Source organism: Eriocheir sinensis, chromosome 39, assembly GCF_024679095.1.
Source record: "Eriocheir sinensis breed Jianghai 21 chromosome 39, ASM2467909v1, whole genome shotgun sequence".
Classification (NCBI taxonomy): Eukaryota; Metazoa; Arthropoda; class Malacostraca; order Decapoda; family Varunidae; genus Eriocheir; species Eriocheir sinensis.
This window is the reverse complement of record NC_066547.1, coordinates 6,434,460-6,453,873: the sequence shown is the minus strand read 5'-3', so window position 1 is coordinate 6,453,873 and position 19,414 is coordinate 6,434,460. Positions and strand designations below refer to the sequence as shown.

The 19,414-nt window shown below is 46.6% G+C and overlaps 1 protein-coding gene and 1 long non-coding RNA gene across 3 annotated transcripts in view; one reads left to right on the top strand and one right to left on the bottom strand.

Annotated features, from left to right (window-relative positions):
- The window catches only part of LOC127008922 (homeotic protein ultrabithorax-like), a 168,948-nt gene that overhangs the window by 30,113 nt on the left and 119,421 nt on the right, over window positions 1-19,414 (top strand). The gene's annotated exons all lie outside the window — the stretch shown is intronic.
- LOC127008923 (uncharacterized) overlaps window positions 1-19,414 on the bottom strand; it is a 48,731-nt gene that overhangs the window by 28,564 nt on the left and 753 nt on the right. The window contains exons 1-2 of the long non-coding RNA XR_007761460.1: window positions 18,195-19,414; window positions 17,654-17,931 (exon numbers count right to left, since the gene is read on the bottom strand). The exon at window positions 18,195-19,414 is cut by the window's right edge and continues 753 nt beyond it. This is a non-coding gene — a long non-coding RNA (uncharacterized LOC127008923). The remainder of the gene's footprint in view (window positions 1-17,653; window positions 17,932-18,194) is intronic.

Below are 19,414 nucleotides of genomic sequence, written 5' to 3'. Positions count from 1 at the left end.
CCTTTACCTTCCGGCCCCGGCTTAAGCAATACCTAGCCAACAAGTTTGATTTTTAAAGCCAGAATTTATCGCGGACCTCATTTTGAAATATTTTAGTCCCCCTCTTCCCTCAGCGATGTAAAGCCAAGTTACTGATGCTTACAGGTACTAAAACACATGACTCGTGAAAAGTTTGTGTGTATACCAGCATGTGGACTTATAAACAGGCGTGTGTGCGTGCATATATTGATGTGTGTATGTGTGTGTGTGTGTGTGTTTGTGTTTGTTCGCCAAGCCGGGGAGACACACAAGCCTCGGTGCAACCACAAACACACAAGGATGCATAGATTTCGGGTATTTATGTTGGCCCACGCGCGTCTCTCGTAAGTGTTATTGATTCAGGTTAATGATCAGGTGTAGGAGGCGCCCCTTTGTATATCAGGAGCCTGGACCAGCGCCGCGGTTACCAGGCCCGGCCGGCGACTTAGGGGGCGAGGGTGACGGAGGGAAGTGACGCAGACGGAGACGCAAAAGGGGGAAAAAATACGTAATAGAAAGAGAAAAAATAAAAGCCTTGAATCGTGGTATAGCTTTGGAATGTTGGTGATATTTTTTTTACAGTGCATGCAAGGGAGGCAGGTCAAGGGCAAATAACAAAATCAGTATCAAAAGAAAAAGCCCGCTATACGCTGCCCGGACAAAAAAAAAAAAAAAAAAAAAAAAAAAGAACAAGACGCCAAAAGAGTAATAGTAGTGTTTTGTAGAAATATGGAGTACGATAACAGATTGAAAATATATAAAAATGAAAAAAAAACCGAGCATAACATCAATCTCGGCAAGAACAGAAACCAGTTAACGTATTTTTTGTTGTATTATCCATCAGACCAACATCGTCTAAGTAATGTCTTGTTTTTACAGTCCGCGTAAGGTGTCTCCTCGGGCTTCCTGTTTGAATATGGAGGACCCGTTTCTTTCTTTCTCTTTCTTTAAGTCTGGAAGCTCGGCAGACAGTGAGACACGAGCGGAGGGAATAATATACGAGAGTGAGGGTGTTCGGGGAAGGCTTCCTTAGTTAATGATGCATTAGTCGTGTTGTCAAGGGGAGTGGTGGCGCTGCTGTGTGTCTGTGTGTGTGTGTGTGTGTGTGTGTGTGTGTGCGTGTGCGTGTGTGTGGGGGGGGAGGGGTAGGGGTGCACGCGTGTGTATGGGCGTGCGTATGTTTGTTTCCCGTAATTATAATGTGTGTATGTGTGATGTATGTAGGCGTCCGTGTTTGCCTAATGATTGCGTTATTATGGATTAGCGCCGGGTAATTACACGTAATCTTCCTCGCTTGTAGATGAAAGTTGCGAGTACTCGTCTGGTGTAGGCCGGTGTGTGAGGCACGAGACGGCGTTAGTAAGACTTTTTTGTCTATCTTTTTTTTTGTTTTTGAAGGTTTATAATGTTCTTTGGTTTCTGTATTTCTTAATCTTACTCCTCCTCAGTGGAATTTCCTGTCCGGGGCCAATGAAATGTGAGTAAGTGAAATCTGCGTCTTCTGGCTTTCTGTGCTGTCCAATCGTTCTTCTCTCCAGTGAACAATTTCCTTCCTCCTTTGTGTCTCTGTGCCTCCGCCAACCACGCTGAGTCACGCCATAATCAATTCATTTGCAACGTTCTTTTCAATTATCCACGGGGCAGTCTCACCTGAAGTTCAGACGTGTTTAGTGCTCTCTTCCCAAGTGCTACTCTTTAACACTTGCTCCTTTGACTCGGATTCCTTTTTTCTGGTCATCCTTTTCTGCTGTGGCTGTAACTTGTAATCTCTTATAGTTTATCGACGTCCGCGACCTTCCCGTGTTGCAGCCAATCGTCCGTCAAACGAAGTTGTATATAATGCTTTACTAGAAGGCCTGAGGTCACGAGGTGGGTACTGCTGAATAAGGAAGAGAAATAAGGGGCGGTTTATCATATTTTCGTCTGTCTGAGTCCTGTAGCTAAGTCGGGCGGGTCGTCCACCTGAGTTCCACCGCACCTTATGACCTTCACGTCCAAGGTCGTTTTACTCGTTAATATGTCAAAGTGGTCGTTTATCAGAGCGTTGTACTTTTTTTGTATGAACATAGTTTTGTGTTGGTAGTTTTCTCCATGGTGTCTCTACTGCGAGTGTGATTTTGTTGTTTCTTCCCATCGGTCATTGTTCCCACGCTTCAGCTACTCCCCTTGTAATGACGCCCCGAGCCTTCCATGCATCGGGACTGTAGCCAGCGTAAGATATTGTCCTATATATAACTCCATCCGCGACCATTCTTCTCCTCCTTTGCATCTCCTGGCCAGTGTATTACATCGCACGTTTGGATATACATTCTATATTTCTTCTATATTGTCTTTACCTGGAAATCGAGGATGCTGTTTAAGGTCTAATTCTTCAACATCACCTCCTACGTCTCTTACCCCTACTTCTTCCTACTCCTTTTTGCTCCCTTCCTTTCATGATACTCCTTCTTCTTCTTGTGCGTCTTCTTTCCATCTCTGTTTTTTGCTGCCTCTTCTTCTCATTCTGCTATTTCTTGCTCTTCCTTCTCCTTTCTGCTACCCTTGATGTTTCCCGCTCTCCTCCTCCCTCTTCCTTTTCTTCCACCTCTTCCTTCTCCTTCTCCTCTTCCTCCTCCTCCTCCTCCACCTTCCAGTCTCGGGTGCTGTGTCTTTGCGATGACTGGTAAGTGCTGGAGGCGTCTCTCACAATCACCACTGTCTGGAGGCCGCGACGTCCCCGTGTATCATGCCGCCCCTCCCCCCCTCCTCCCCCCCTGTCAGACCACACACTTGACCGATCACCGCCGCCCTCGAGTGTTCATTCCGATCCCTTTTTCGCCGCCCGTAAAGCACCCAATCGCCTTCCTGCAGGTTACCATCGATACACTAGAGAAGGGATGAGGGTTAGCCATGCACACTTATACTCTTTTACGTACACAAGCACGAATATACACACACACACACACACACACACACACACACACACACACACACACACACACACACACACACACACACACACCAAAAAATATCTCCGCATGTATATATCTCCCCTCTCCACAACCTTCTCCTCCTCCTCCACCTCCTCCTCTTCCCCAGCCAGCCTCCCTCACCCCTCACCTCCCCCCCCCCCAGCAGTGTGAGGGTGAAAAACTCTCTCCCCGATAAATTCTACGCCACCATCAACTTAACTTGTACATGAAAGCCCCCGACTGAAAACTCACTAACATGGGGACACTCGCAGCAAAATTGCGTTTTCACACATTTGCACGTATATGAACACGGGCCGGCCAGGGTTTATTGTGAATCCGCAATTTAAGGGGGTTTCTCCCATGCTATGCCGGAGTTTGTTGACGTCCAGTATTAGGTGATAGCTTTGGGTAATGAGCATTCTGAATAAATTTTTGTGCGATTGTAAAATAGGGAGGATCTGCTCTCGAATAGGGTTGGGTGTACTTTCTATCATCCACCTGTGTATGGCTGCAGGGGTTGTGGGTGCGTGGGGTGTGTATATCTTCAGTGTATGGCGGTATATGTGAATCGTCTATGGCCCTCCCCCCCTTACTTCTCTTTCCTCCCTCTCGCTCCTGTTCCCCCCCTCCATCGGGCTTGTGGTATATTGCTTGGCCTGTCCGAGCACCGAGGGTTTATGTTCCGCCAATTTGCATTATGCGTCGTCCTTCCGGCGGCTGTTGTAATATTTGTTTCTTGTGTAATTAGTGAGTCGGTAATTACTTTGCGTTTTGTCGCTCAGCTAACTCACTGCGCCTGGCGATCAGATGTAGCAGTCTGGCCAACACACACACGCACACTCAAACACGCACACTCAAACACACACACACACACACACACACACACACACACACACACACACACACACACACACACACACACACACACACACACACACACACACACACACACACACAACCACACCTTGTTTATTTCCAGCAATTAAGTACTGGGGTGTGTGATGTGTGCTCCAGTATATTATTTAAAAATCGGCTCAGTGTTCCGCCGCGGCCTTGTAAAAATCCTCCTCCTCTCCCAACTCAACATTTACACTCCATAAACACTGCAGGTATTTCATCCGTCAGTTCTCCAGACACGCAAATTTATATCTTCCCGAGTTTTCACAGGGAGTAAATTGATTCCGGCCGGCTTGTAAATTGATATAAACACGTCGGGGCCGGACCCTTAATTCAGGGCGGGGCACCTGGCCACGGCGAAGGTAGCTGTTTGGATGTTTAGCCTCTCGTTATTCTAGTTATTGCCGTGGTTAGCGTTTGACTGGCGGTGTTTTTTGCGGTCGTTCACATAAGTGGGTGCTCGGGGGGCGATCGTCAAGCGATGAGATTCGCTCGTATACTTCGCCGGCCGTTGTTTATCACCCGCGCTGCTGCTGCTGCTGCTGCTGGTGCGCTGAGGTGGGTTGCCCGCTGCTCCCCACGGCCGGCCACAGACATCCTCCACAGCTTCCCTCGTTTCAGAAGCTGCTTACTCGACCATATGAAGGCAAGGAGTGCACGTGGGCTTCTTCTTGTAAAAAAAAAACTATGAGCATCCGACATCCTTAGAGGGCTGAGGAGGAGAAGGCAGAGGATGAGAGTGAGGAGGAGTTGGAGGAGGAGGAGCTCTCAACAATAAGTCATTTATCAGCGCTCTTTATGGCGTTAATTAAGGCTTTGCATATGATTTAGTAAGATTAATGCGGCCACGACGTTGATTATAGAGGCTGGAGGTTGATTATCGAAACCCGACGTAAATCTTGCCTGCACCCCGTAATATTCTGGCCTTCGTGCCGCGAGTCATTTTCCAATTTGGACGAGAGAGTGATTCAGGTGCTTCTCCCCGCCATTCGTGGAAACTCAGCAGCCTTGTTTAATAATGCTCCGCCTCGGCTCGGCTCGGCCCCCTCCAGGAAGACAGGGAAAAAATACAGGAGATATTTCGCCGGTGAAACACGAGGTGAGCCCAACTTCCTACTGATAGCTTAAAGAAATTATTGATTTGTTTGTTTTCCCCCTCGAGTCGGGGTCGTAACTAACCGGGGCTACAAAGCGACCAGTCTCGGCATGATCGTTGTCTGGCCCGTGAGTTATGGACATCCAAAGCCGTGGCAACTCAGCCGCTCGCTTAAGATTCTTGGCAAGCTGGAGTGCCGCGCGTGTGCCACTGAATGAAAAACAAGCACCGGGAGAGGAGCAAATTTTGTAAACAGACCGACGTCCTGGGAGATAAAATGAGGAAGAGGAGGAGGAGGCGAGGAGAGAAAGTGAAGAAAAGGGAGATGAGGGAAGCGAGGAACGACGAGGAGGAGGATGCTAGAGAAAATGAAGAAAAGGGAGATGAAGGAAATTGAAGAGGGTGATAGAGAGGAACGAGGAAGAGGAGAAGGCATGAGAAAGTGAAGAAAAGGGAGATGAGGGAAGCGAGGAACGACGAGGAGGAGAATGCTAGGGAAAATGAAGAAAAGGGAGATGAAGGAAACTGAAGAGGGGGATGGAGAGGAACGAGGAAGAGGAGGAGGCATGAGAAAGTGAAGAAAAGGGAAATGAAGGAAAGGAAAGAGGCAAGGACGAGGAGATGCTAGAAGAGGTGAAGAAAAGGGAGATGAAGCAAACTGAAGAGGGGGATGGAGAGGAACGAGGAAGAGGAGGAGGCATGAGAAAGTGAAGAAAAGGGAGATGAAGGAAAGGAAAGAGGAGAGGAGGATGTGGAGGATACTAGAAAAAGTGAAGAAAAGAGAGATGGGGGAAAGAATGGAGAAAAAAGAGGAACGAAGAAGAGGAGGCAAAAGAAAAGGGAAGAAGGGAAATGAAGGAAAGAGAAGAGGGGAAGTGATGAAAAGGAGGAAGAGGAAGAGGAGGAGGAGGAGGAAGAGGAGGCAAAGGCGGAAAAGACACATAGTCGCCTCTCTCTCTCTCACCCCTCCTTGATGTACGCGGGCCAGTCACAGTCTCTCTCTCTTGGTCCCTCTCTCTTCCTCTCTCTCCCTCAGACTGTTCTTCTAATTGATGCTTAAAGCCGAGCCCTCGCTGCCAATTTGTCCTTTATCACCTCTCCAATACCTAAGAAACCCGCAACACAAACTTTTAAGTACTCGGCGTCGTTTAGTTTATTATTTCTACGGGTGTATCTCGGGGCGCGTTTGTTTAAGAGCCTCGCTAGAAAAAAAAACATCACTGCTTCTTTCCGTCTAAGGCATGAGAGGGGAGAAGAAGGAAAGGAGCTGGTGGTGGTGAAGAAGGAGGAGGAGGAGAGGTGGAGAAGGAAAGGGGCGAAGCAACCGTGTCGCTGTCATCTAATTTTGGTTCGGGTCGTCTTGTCTCCCTCAGCACCTCGACGCCGGTGTTTCTTATCCAGGATGACAGAGTTGCATCGTTCCTCAGGGCTCGACGGCCGCCGCTGTGGACTCCGCACGTCATTTTTTTGTCAGTCTCTCCCTCCACCCCTTCGTACCTCACTCAACTCACGGAAAAACTCTTGTTACAATAATTTACGTCTTGCGACAGAGAAAGAACATCTTGCAATGTCGTTGTATTAAAAGACGAGAGTAACTTTCCTCCGTTGTAAAAAGCACAATGAGTAGCAGTGGGCTCTTGACGTAAATATGGCTTGGGAAGAATTTTAGTTTTCTGCCCTAAGTATTAAATGCACCTCCTTCCACTAACCATTATGACCCTCTTGCTAGATAATCGGAATCCACCGTGAAGAACCAGAAAGCTATAGCTGTCAGGGCATAGTTTCTTTACTCCTCCTCGAGTTCTGTTTCAAGGCATTTCTCGCCCTTTTACTTAACGACTCAACTTGTTCCCTCGATTGACTCGGCCGTCACCGCCGCCCCTGCTTCTTTAACATGCAGACGAGGCTTCGGGTTGCCCGCCGCTACCAGGTTCATGTTTGTGACTCTCCTTCGCTCCTCCGCCTACTGTGAACCCTCTGTCTCGGCTCCCCTCGCTCCTGCACCCCAGAGGCTTCTTGGTTCCACCCCAGCGGCGCCCACAGCCCTGCCTCGAGGCCCTGGAACATCTGCTCGCCCGAAATGCTACGACGCGAGGCTCCTCAGATGCACCTTCAAGCGCCATTAACTGTGGAAGAAGAGGTGGCAGACGACCGTACTGCGGGGAGAGATACAGTAATTACGAGTCCCTCTTGTTTACGGGCCGGGCACTAATTGTCGGTGACGCTTGTTAGCCGCGGGGGGCAGGCCTGGCCGTGCCTGGGGCTGGCTGAATGGACGGGCCTCGCGCTCCCTTAGAAATAAGGAAAAGTGTCTTGCTGAGGTGCGGGGATGAAAACGTTTCCTTAATGGAGTGTTTGAAGTACAAATTGTAACCGAAGAGGGCAAGGTTGGGGTTGGCACAGACACTATATTTACAGACGATAAGGAAAGATGTAAAAAATGTATATAGTCTCGTGTTTAAATACGTCACATCATCATCTTATTCGTTACAATACTGATACCATAAGCCCTTATAGATACTGTTACGCAATATGATTCTGAAGTTATACAAGCTTCTTAATTCGTTAACAGACTTATTCAATGTTGTTCACTATACACTTTGAGTCATTATTCTTTTTCTGAACTATGAGTGTGACAGTCAACTTAGTTTTTTTTTTTGTATCGGGAATAAGTTGCAGGGCTTTTTACATAAACCCTTTAACATTTATCGATATAAAACCTTTCCTTTATCTGTGCTTGGCGGCGTTCCCTTTTAAAACCAGCATCCTCCTAAAAAGGTTCACAGCGTTGATATATTAGTTTATCTGAACACGCTTGGACTCTCGAAACTACACGAGAGTTACTGCAACTTATTTCACCGATGAGCAGACGGCCTCCACAACATATTCCCAACTATTTACACAATTTCCAGCCAATAATTATCAACTTTCTCCCCTCCACACATTGTTTGCGAGGCCAGAGTTGTGGAGAAGCGCCTCGTCTCGTTCAGCCGTGCCAATAACCAATACCAGACGCCCGCCTCGAGTTTACTTCATGTAGAGAGACTGGAAAAAAATAAATATATGAGGAAACGAAACTCTCAGCGCGGTGGCATATCCTTAAGACTTAGGACCAACTGCCCCAAACTGCCACCATTGAATACTCTTTAGCTTGGCCGAAGAGGCAAGCAACCCTAACTCTTGCTCTGAGGTCTGCCTGAGCACTTTATAATAGTTTGGCAAAAGCGATGCCCCGCAGTGGCTCAGGCAGACAGTTGTAATCTGTGCTCCCAACTCGGCGGACCGCGGCGCCGAGTTATAGCTCAGAGTTTGTTGGTTAGGCGTTTGGGCACAAATAACGGTATGCACAATTTGGGTGATCTAATGTTCTTGGGGACATAAGGAATATTTAATCCTACATTATTTTTAAAGTTTTAATGAGAGATCTGAAAATTAACTGTCCCGCAAAGTTTATCTTGAAATATTTAACAAAGTGCGGAAAGTTCATGCTGAAATTTGTGTAAAAGATGATTATGTGAGTTATTTCTATACAGCGTTTAATTATTCCCATGGCGCCGTGCTCGAAGCGTGGAACTCGGGGGAGGTTCCGCAAGGTATTGGCCATTCCGAAAAATGAATGAAATCAAGAAAAACGAAATCAAATCACTGTTTATAGATGCACTTAAAGGGTAAAAATGCCATACCGTATTGAAATTCCTTTTTGTATGCACGAAAGGTAATAAAACAACTATTAAAACACGCGCACGCGCGAGCGCGCGCACACACACACACACACACACACACACACACACACACACACACCCCACACACACACACACACCAGTACCAAGTAGCAAGAATGCAGGGGAGCGTTCCTGACTGTTTACTAGAGGCAAACAAGGATGGGAGAGCGCGTAGCCTTCTTTCTGAACCCCTGCTCTCTCCTCCTCCTCCTCCTCCACCTCCTCCACCTCCAACGGTAGGAGAAAGGAGGGAAAGAGGAGGAGGGGGAAGCGGGAGAACAGGAGAGAGAGAGAGAGAGGAGAAAGAGAGAAGCAAAACGGACACTCCGATGGCAAGAAAGATAATCAGACTAACGAGGAATGGAAATCTAGACCGGAAAAAAGAGTGGCATTTTATGTGAGTTTAAGTGAAGAAACAGAGGGAAAGCCATTAGTGAGATGGATGCATGTGTAGATAGGTAGATAGTCGTGAAGATAGAGAGGGGAGAGGGAAGTTAGGGAGTATGCGTGTGTGGTGAGAAAGGGAGAGAGGGAGAGAGTGAAAAAAAATGAGAGAGGGAGAGAGGGAGAGAGTGAAAAAAAATGAGAGAGAGGGAGAGAGGGAGAGGGAAAGAGAGAGAGAAGGAGAAAACACACACATGGAGAAGTCCCCTAATAACTCAGGGGGGACCAGCAGCGCCCTTGTACCGTAGTCTGGGCGGAGGTTATCCATCATTGGGACTTGTCAGGTCTGCTCCTCAGTATGCAGACCGTGGCCTCCCTCCGCGGCTGCTTATGGATATCAATCTGCATCTTATATATATGCAAAATGAAGGACCTTTCTTCCACTACCGCCTCCCTGTTAGAGCAATACGAGTGATGAATGGCAAATCGGACCTCCCAATGTCTTTGTCTTACCCCAGAGAAGCTATAATTATTCACCCATTTCATTCCCGCGTGAGGTGAAATTACAAGCGTTCCTCCTGTTTTTAGTCCGAAGATAAGTCCTCAGGTTTTCGTTGGATTCCTGTACCTTCACCTGCATACATTTAGATACCCTTGGAGTGGCTCAGTTATCGGTGTTGTGTCCTGACTCCTCTGGCTTCCCTTTGGCCCTGTTCCCCATCCCGCACACACACACACACACACACACACACACACACACACACACACACACACACACACACACACACACACACACACACACACACACACACACACACATACACACGGATGAATTTCGAACTCCCTTATCAGTGCTCGCAAGTTCAGGGGGGAAGAAAGCAGCTCCTCGCCCCGATGTGAAACTACGTGTTCCCTATTGTCTGCCGGCTTATTCTTCCCCCTAACAAATGCATCTCAGATTAAATTGGAAAAATATAAACTAGGGCAGACCCACGCAGCGTCCCAGGACCGTTAATAAGGCGAGTTTAGCTTGAGAGAAGGAGAAAAACCTTACTTATCGCAGGATTTAACTATTTTCCTTTTTCGTGCGTTCCCGAACACATACAACACGGGGGCGGGATTTACTATGCAAAAGTTTTCCTCAGAAGAGTTGGGTTCCTGTTTACCAAAGACTGGAGAAATAAAACAGCCCGCAGAGGAGTTATGGGGGTCGGGCGGCGGCGGCGGTGGCGGCGACGACGGTGGTGGTGGTGGTGGAAGTGGGCTCGGGAGAGTTTTACCTGTAGCCGGACAGCCCGATTGTGTGTCTTAATTAGAGTTTCGCCATTTCGGGGTCTGTTCGGGTCTGTAATGGTCTGTATCTCTTCTTTAACGTGGTTACGCGGGAGACGAACGGCCGATCAGAAGCCCGCCCTCAAAACTTTATACGTCGCTTTTTTTTTTCAACATCGTGCATCATTTCTAACGTCGTTAACCGCGAAGAGGCAATTTTCGAGACGGTTTTTGTGTGTCTCCCCGGGCTGGCAACAATGGCCGCCGCATAACTAAGTGCAAGCGCAATTAAAGTGATATATTGCAATAAGGATAATGGGGATAATAAATCTCGCGCCGGGTCTTACGTACGGCCTTGAAGCTCGGCGCGGGTCTTATCTCCGGTTTTAATTACGACTGATTTGCTTCTCCTCCGAGGCAGCCTTAAGTCTTTGCTGTTTGTATGTGTAAATTCTTTCTCTTGCTTTCCCGGTTCCTCCTCGCACTGAAAACAATAACACATCGAACCTCTCGGCATTTGTTGGTTTGAATAAGTTTGGATACGTTTCTTCGACCTCAATCAAAGGGCTCGGTGCCAGGGTGGGTCACAGGGCCTCCAGGTACTTCTAATTAGTGTGAGACGCCACGTGTACCAACTCCCAATGGCCATCAGTAGCCTGGCCGACGCTGCGATGACTCTATGTAACCAGCGGCGTCCGTCCCTCGGTGATAGATAGATCAGGGTGCGTCTCGAGGCCCGGTCCAAATGATGTCTTCAGGGAGCCGTGTCGTCCGGAAATATGCATCAGCGAGGAATATTCACGTGGTTAAATAAAGTAGCGCGCGTATTTTATCCTTAATTTGTCCTTACGGCGGAGTTATGTTGGCCAAGTTAACTATTGCTTTAATTATCACGAGGAAATAACACTCGTCTATCTGTCCGTGAGAGGAACTCGCTAATGACGTTGTTGCGTGTTTGTTCCGCCGCCACAAAACTGCCTCACTACCACACCGGAGAACAGGGAGGTGATGGGGAGATGTAAAGGGTATTGTTTATTCTTTTTTTCCTTTTTTTTCCAACTGGCAAGCATCCTCATGTGTTGCAAGATACAGGATGTCGAGCGCTAAACATGGGAATCTGACCCCACTTTTATTTTCCTCCGAGAAGGTCTGTGCCTTGAACTGGATCCTGTGTCTCTCTGTGTCCTGTGTATGTCTAGACAGGCGTGGACGGTGGCTGTGGGGAATGTGGATCAGTGTCGTGTGTGAACGGTGTGGGTTTGAGATGCATGCATTGTTGGTGTGGCGACGTTTTACTGAGCAATCTTTCCTCCTCTGACTCTGCTTCCTTGCTCCTTGAGACTGATGACATTCCTTCTTGCCTGCTCGACGGTTGGAAAGGATTGTCAAAGGTAATGATGGTGGTATTAATATTGTTGGCTAAGATGATGATGATGATGGTGGTTGTGATGGTGGTAGTAATTAGAGTTGTAATGAGCAATGATCATGAAAAAAAAAAAAAAATGTTCTTGCTGCTTCATTGTCTTCGCTAAATACAGAAGCTAATCTGCAGGAAAAAGAAAAGCCTTAGTTTGCACGCTGAACAGGTTTTGAAAAATACTTGAGCGCATGAAAAAAAAGGAAGAAAATTATAAGGCGCCATAAACTGAAATAATTACGGCAATTACAATGGTGTTGGTTACTAAGCAGTGCGAGCCACACACTAAAAAGGTGGAGCAACAGAAATTTTAGTATAAGTAGTAGCAGTAATGATAATAATGATGATAATAGTGATGGTAATACTAATAACGATGATAACAGTAATTAGAAAAAGCTGAATAATGATGATAATATTAACATTAGTGGTCATTCTTATTCATATTATTATCCTTATTATCATTATTATTATCATTATTATTCCCAATCGCAATAATGATGAAAACACCGATAATAGTAACGCAAAGTAATACTAACACTTCATAAAAAGACCCCCACACCTCACCTGGCCGGAGCCCCGCGTGAGGTGAGCAGGAGCCGCGTTAGCAATGTTCTACTTTAAGTCCGTAATGGGCAGGTGTGTGGCGAGGAAGGAAGCATCGGCGAGCACAGGGCAGCCAAGAGGCGACCAGACTGGGTTCCGGGAAATAGCTGAAGGTGGAAGGGAGGGAGGGAGACTGGGAGGGCAGACAGCCGGCCACAGGTGGGTTGTTGAGCCCTCCCTCCCTCTCCCTCCCACCTATCTCTGGTCCTCTCTCACTCTCACTCCCTCCCATCCTACTGCACTCACTCTCCTCAGCCTCCTCCGCTCACTCCATCCCACTCAGTTCAAACTCCCTCCATCTCTTTCCCTCCACGTTGGGTAACTCTCAAGACTCCCTCCATTCATTTTTCCTCCGGCGGGCTCCCTCCCTCCCTCCCTCCACTCTGCATGTTCCCTCTTTACGATATTTCCTCCACAAATGACTTTAGGATTGATTTTTTGGTTATCTCTTTCCTCCAACCTACATTTATTTTACTCCTGCTCTCTGCTTTTTGCCTCCTCCCTAGGTATATCCTCACCTACTCCCTCCCTCCTTTCCTCCTTCCCTCCTACCGCCCTTCCCTTCTCCCTCTTCCCCAGCCATCCGATTAATACGATTCCAGTTTCCATTTCCTCCTCCATATCCCTCCTTCGACTTGTCCCATCTCCGCCCCGCGTGTCTGGTCGTCTCCTTATACTCGTTCTTTCTCACACCGACTCCTTATTCCGCTTTATCGTCTTGTTCCGAACGATAGCCCGATTATTATTATTATTATCATCATTATTATTATTATTATTATTATTATTATTATTATTATTATTATTATTATTATTATTATTATTATTATTATTATTATTATTATTATTATTATTACCGGTGTTCATATGTCTGGTTCACCTCTTTTTAACAGAACCTCTTTGCATTTTAAAACTCAAATTCTCCTATATTTTTTGTTCTTTTACTTGCAATAACGAGTCAAATATATATAAAGCATTTCAAATCGCTTATCCACCATGTCGAAAGAAGTTGATGTGGAAGAGGTTGCAGTCGTAAAATATTTTCCTCCATCATGTGTATCGTAACCGCCGTGTTATGCAAATTTCGAAATATATTCTGCTTGAAATTATATGTAAGGGGAAATTGTTAATAAATTATCGTGTTACAGTGCAATTTTTCCCGGTTGTCCTCGACGATCTTGGCGAGAAAATGCATTTGTTACAAAGGAATATTCAAACGCATATTTCCGGATACGTTGAGAAGTTTGATTATGAGCCGGAATATGAAATTATTGTTTCTCTTTTCTTCCACTGACTATCAACTTATTATCACGGTCTGTGCAAAAACTAAGACAAGATCTCATTTTGATGTATCTATTGCAACGAACTTCAGTATTATTAAGTATTATACTCACACCTGAATCTATTATAATATTACTCATTCACCAGGTGGAAGGAACATCACATATCCTGTTGTCTCTTCCTCTTAAAAAAAAAGAAAAAAAAAATCGCACAGCATCTCAACATTCGTACCGTCGCTTCTGATTATCCACATTTTATTTTAATCTCAGAAGGAGTAAGGATTTTTTTTTTCATCGAGTTGTTGAGTCTTGTCCGTGTGTGTATGGGCTAACAAGAGGCAGTTTTGTCACCCCCGCACGGCCACCGGTGTGAGAGGGAGTCACTCTGATGTACATAAACACAGTGACGATTATCGCTGTATCGGCGCCGCAAAGAGTTTCCGCGGCCATAACGCGTCACAGGCTGCAACATTACATTCGCTAACACCCGCCACCTGCCCCTCTAGTCCCGCCGCTGAGCCGTCGCCGGCGCTCTCCCTCACCCCCTCCGCTAAAGTGATCACATTCCACCCAAAACACTCGTCCCTGCTCACCCGCGGACACTGAACCCTCAACGGCGCAAAGACAAATAGATTTCAAGCCTCTTTATCATATCTGTTTGGCCTAAGCCTGTCTACGCATGCTTTGTTAATCCAAGTTTACAGGAGAGATTTCAAAGCAACCACTCAGCTTCCTTAAATATTTGCTCATGGTCCTTGTCCGCTGTTTTGTTTTGTCGTTGCGTAAGCTTCGAAGACTATTTAGAAATATAGGATTTTAAGACATTGCTGAAGGGGAGTTTATCACTGCTTTATTGTGGATAGTGATGGTCTGTGACGTGTGTGTGTGTCTGTGTGTGTGTGTGTGTGTGTGTGTGTGTGTGTGTGTGTGTGAGGGCGGAGGTCGGCCACAAGTTGGAGGTTGGGTTGGCCCGGCGATGAAGGTCAGTCGTTTAGGGTGCTTGGGAAGGCTGCCGCGCCGCCCCCGAGTCTTAAAGGGGAGTGTCATGCGCCGACCTGCGGCCGCGGAACGAGGCACACACTCCGTCATGCTTTGCTTAGAGGGCCACGCAATGGCCAACTCTCGCACTGTGTCATGATAATACTCAATGATTTATTATTTATTTCTATTGAAAATAATAAGAAAAAAAAAGTTATCTGTATTAAGAAAATCTCTAAAATAAAAAATAATGAATTTATGTTTGGGATATATATATATATATATATATATATATATATATATATATATATATATATATATATATATATATATATATATATATATATATATATATATATATATATATATATATATATATATATATATATATATATATATATATATATATATATATATATATATATATATATATATATATATATATATATATATATATATTCTTTCGGCGTCAGAATCATTATGGCCAAGTGTATGGATTTTGGCTGTGATGGATGAGGAAGGAAGGTGAGGAGAGGCGCAGCAGCCTCAACACAAACACATGTGCACACGCACACACACACACACACACACACACACACACACACACACACACACACACACACACACACACACACACACACACACACACACACACACACACAAACACACACACCGTGCCTCCTCCAGGAACACTGTCACAGGCCGCGGCGGCGCCCCGCACCGGGCCTCTGGCTGGCGATCACATGCACACTGTATAAAAAAAGTATTCTATCCAAAAAAAATGGGAAAAGTTCATAAATATCCCAGATTTTTATTATGTAACGAAAATGCGGTCATAGACTACAGAATGTATCTAAAATATGTATGCAATTATGGTGTGTATGTGAAAACATTGAAATATATGTACGTTAAATATCATAACTAAATTAATAACATTTTTTGTGCCTGGAGGTGAGTCGCCTAAAGCACAGTGTTTCGCATAAGCTTGGTCATAATAATTTCAGTAATCAATTTGCGTTCATCAGTGAGCCTCTGTCGATGGAAATTTATTCATTTTGGTAAAAAGCGCGATCACTTTGTTGTCATAATTTTTCACAGTGGAAAGTGAGCTTAAAATTTCCATACTGGCCTACTGAGACTGTCAAGGGCGCCACTTACCTCACTCCGGAGGACAATAGTAGCATATGCAGCGAGAGTTACGGAACTACCTTGATCACGGATGGGAAGGAGCCGTGACGGGCGGCGGCGGAGGAGGAGGAGGAAGAGGAGGAGAAGAAAGAAAGGTGACAAGATTTGGGGACAGAAATGATGTGTACACGAACATTTTTACTTTTTTAAATTGTTTCCTAAATGCCTCATGAAGATTAAGAAGTAAAGAAAAAATATTAAAGTATGTATATTATTAATTGAAAACATAATCACATATATTGATAAAAAATTAAATTAAATTAAAGAAAAGTAAGGAAAGCTAAAGATAGGCGCATGGAAAAGTTGAGTAAAATGGTGAGGGGTTTGAAGACAAGAGGAGGAGGAGGAGGAGGAGTTAGAAGAAGAGCAGGAGAAGGAGCGGAAGGTGGAGGAGGAGGAGGAAGGAGAGGCGGCGGCAGTGGGCACTCTTAGCTTAGTGGCACTCTTGAAGCCGCAGGAGGCCCTCAGCGTTGTCAGGGAGTTGGCGTGTGACAGACGAGTGTGTCACGCTAATGTTATGGTAAGAGGAGGAGGAGGAGGAGGAGGAGGTGGAGGTGGTGGTGGAGGGAAGGAAGGGCGGCCGCGGTATACCAGCAAGAGAAGTCGGAAGAAGAACAGGGAAGGGCGAGGAAAAGAGGAAAGAGGAGAGAGGAAGAGGAAGGTAGAGGCAAGAACTACACCTCACCGCCTCTGTTTATTTAGCGAGGTGCCTCATTCCCTTCCTCGTACACCTGAACACCACACGAGACTCCCTTTCATCTCCTGGCACGTAAACCTTTCCCAACCTGCTTTTAGAGAGGCGATAATGAGGACTTTTAAAGCACTTCTTGCCCTGGAAAATAATTGTAGAGTCGTACTGGCGAGCTGCAGTGAGAGAGATAAAGCGCAGGAGAGAAAAAAATAAAAAGAAAATAAAAAGACAGTGGCGCGCGCTGAGGTGGTAATGAGGAAGGTCAGACTGGTATCCATGAACAGCTGATTGAGATGAGAATTATATTATAAAAAAAAAAAACATGTAAAAGCCAGGCAGTAAGAAAAATATATGCCTTTATTTTTCACGGCCGCTTGCACTCAATTCGACCTATGACAGGAGGCGCCACGGTTCATTAGGTTCGTCTCTAGCACTCCGATGATAGTGAAAGTTGCTGCATTTTCACTCTCCTTGCAAATATGATCACCGCCCCGCCGCCGCCGTCGCCGCCACCCCCGCCGCCGCTGCCGCTACACAACACACCCACCCACGACGACTCTTACTAAAGATTCTCGTGTAGCGTAAATCTCGAACATCATTAAGTGACCATTCCAAACAATACCGAAGGATGATAATGATACCGCATAACTTTGAGGGCGGAGGGGCGGGAAGGAGGAGGAGGAGGAGGAGAGGAGACTTGCAGGGAAATTGTAGTTTTAAAAGAATGATGTACCGACGCGTTATAAAAGTGCGTCGTTTCTCCTTTCCTTCCCTCGTTGCTTAATGCATTATCCCCGCGCACACCCTCCATTACGCTGGTTGATGATCTAGGTGTGCATCACAACGCTATATCATTAAGGATTTTTTCTCTCTTTTTCTCAGCCAGTTACTTAGGCCGTCCATCACGGGGCATTCAGCTGTTACTGACCAACGGGGAGGCAGGCAGGCAGGCAGGCAGGCGGCGCAGCGCAAGAACCTGCATTATATTTTATCTGCATACGCCCTGTGGATTTTTGGGGCAGGAAAGCGACTGATATATATATGTGGATTGAGTCTTCACGTCGGAGGAGGGCGAGAGAGGGAGTGGGAATTTCTTGCTGGGTCGGGGAGTGTCGGGGAGGAGGTTTAGGTGCATACAGTGGCCGGATGAGGCACTTACCTTATCGGGCACACTCTCCAGGCCTTTACCAGCTCCTGCCGACACGCCGAGTATTTAATGCACGCAGTGTGTTGTATTTTTTTGCAATTATCCCCTTCATATCTTGTATCGAGCGATCGTCTTCAAAATGGCGGCGGCAAACTGGTTTCTCTCCCCCGGCCCGAGTGTTGCCGTGTTGCCCGACGCTCCCCACCTCTTCACCTGCTGATATCCTTCCTTCCCTCCTTCGTGGGGCGCTGATGACCGTCCCGGGATGCAGCCACGCCTCATAAGCAGAGCTGAAACACAAATAAAAATAAATAGGAGCAGCGGTAGCGGCGGGAGGGCGTGAATACTATGGGGAGGTGCCACACAGCGGGATCGGGGATGGCGGACGCGGCCGCCGCCAGCCAGCAGCCGCCAAGCCGTCCAACCCGCGGGGAGGATTAGGCCTGTGTGTTTTAGCGCCATGCAAGGTAGGTGCCGCGGCGTTAACATAAAAATTACGCTTGTCACATCGAAATGAAGCTGCACCGAACAGGAAAGTGCCATAGAGTGCCACCTTAGTGCCACAATTCGAGACTAATCGGCAAGTGACGGCGGCGGGCGGGAGCATCTCGCCTCGGTGGAGCTGCCGCCCGGGACCTCTCTCAGCGGTGTTTTATTATGCCGCGGCTCTTCTCTGGCCCTGTGTGCTTGTGGTGACACCGGCGGGACACAGGGCGTGCGTCACGTTGCTTGGCTAACCTAGAAAATAAAGCGCCGAGGACATATTAGAGGAAAATGAACAGACAAGCCCCGCTGCCAGAACGAAATGGCGCCTCCGCTCCGCTGCCATGTTGGACCCTGCAGCTGGGAGGCGCTGGGGCCGCCCGCCGCCGCCACGCTCAATGGCGATCAATGTGGTGCTTTCTTCGAGGTTTTTAATATTTTAATAGTTTTTGATGGTCGGGGCTGAGGTCTTGCGTTCATGGCGGCGGCGGCGGAGGACGAGCGCGAGGCAGGCCGGACACAGGTTCCTATTTCTACACTAACTTTGATGTGTAATTTATGTATCTGAATTTTTATTTTGCTTTGGTTTATTGCCGAGTATTTATAAGCAGCGCCCACAGACCTCAGTAAATAGAGAGTGTCAACGTCCGTGCGTCGTGTGTTTCCTGAGTGAGACGTAAAGGACGCCTTCACTCATCCAATCTAAGAGTGTTGATAAGTTTTCTAAATCCAAGTAAAATGATTATAGCAATAAATGAACGTTACGACCGACTATCAACAGTCGGTATCGGTTCTGCGCGCCAGCGAACGCCATTTATCGTTGTGCCACTTAAATCTGTTGTTATCATCACAGGCATGCCAACATACAGCGACACTGGATAAATAATTCGACCAACCCCGCCGCTGGAGGTTAGACCGCGGCGCCGCCCATCAACCAACCCCGCGACACGTCATCTCCTCGCCTTGCAAGTCGCGGGCACCATTCCGTTGAAATATTTCTCACCTTATCCTCTCGCGACTGATGTGAAGGATTTGCCGGCGCGGTTGAGAAGAAAGACGAGGTAAAAGAGGAGAGGTAGAGAGAGAAGAGAGAGGAGAAAGATGAGATAGAGAGTAGAGAAAGAGAGAAGGGAAAGAAGGTGAAAGAAAAGTAGAAAGAGAAGAGAGAGGAAAATAGCGATGTAGAAGAAAAATAGAAAGAAAGTAGAGAGAAGAAAGACAAGATAGAAGAGGAGAAGTAGAGAGGAAAGGGAGAGGAGAAACAAAAAGGAGAAATATTAAAATGAAGTT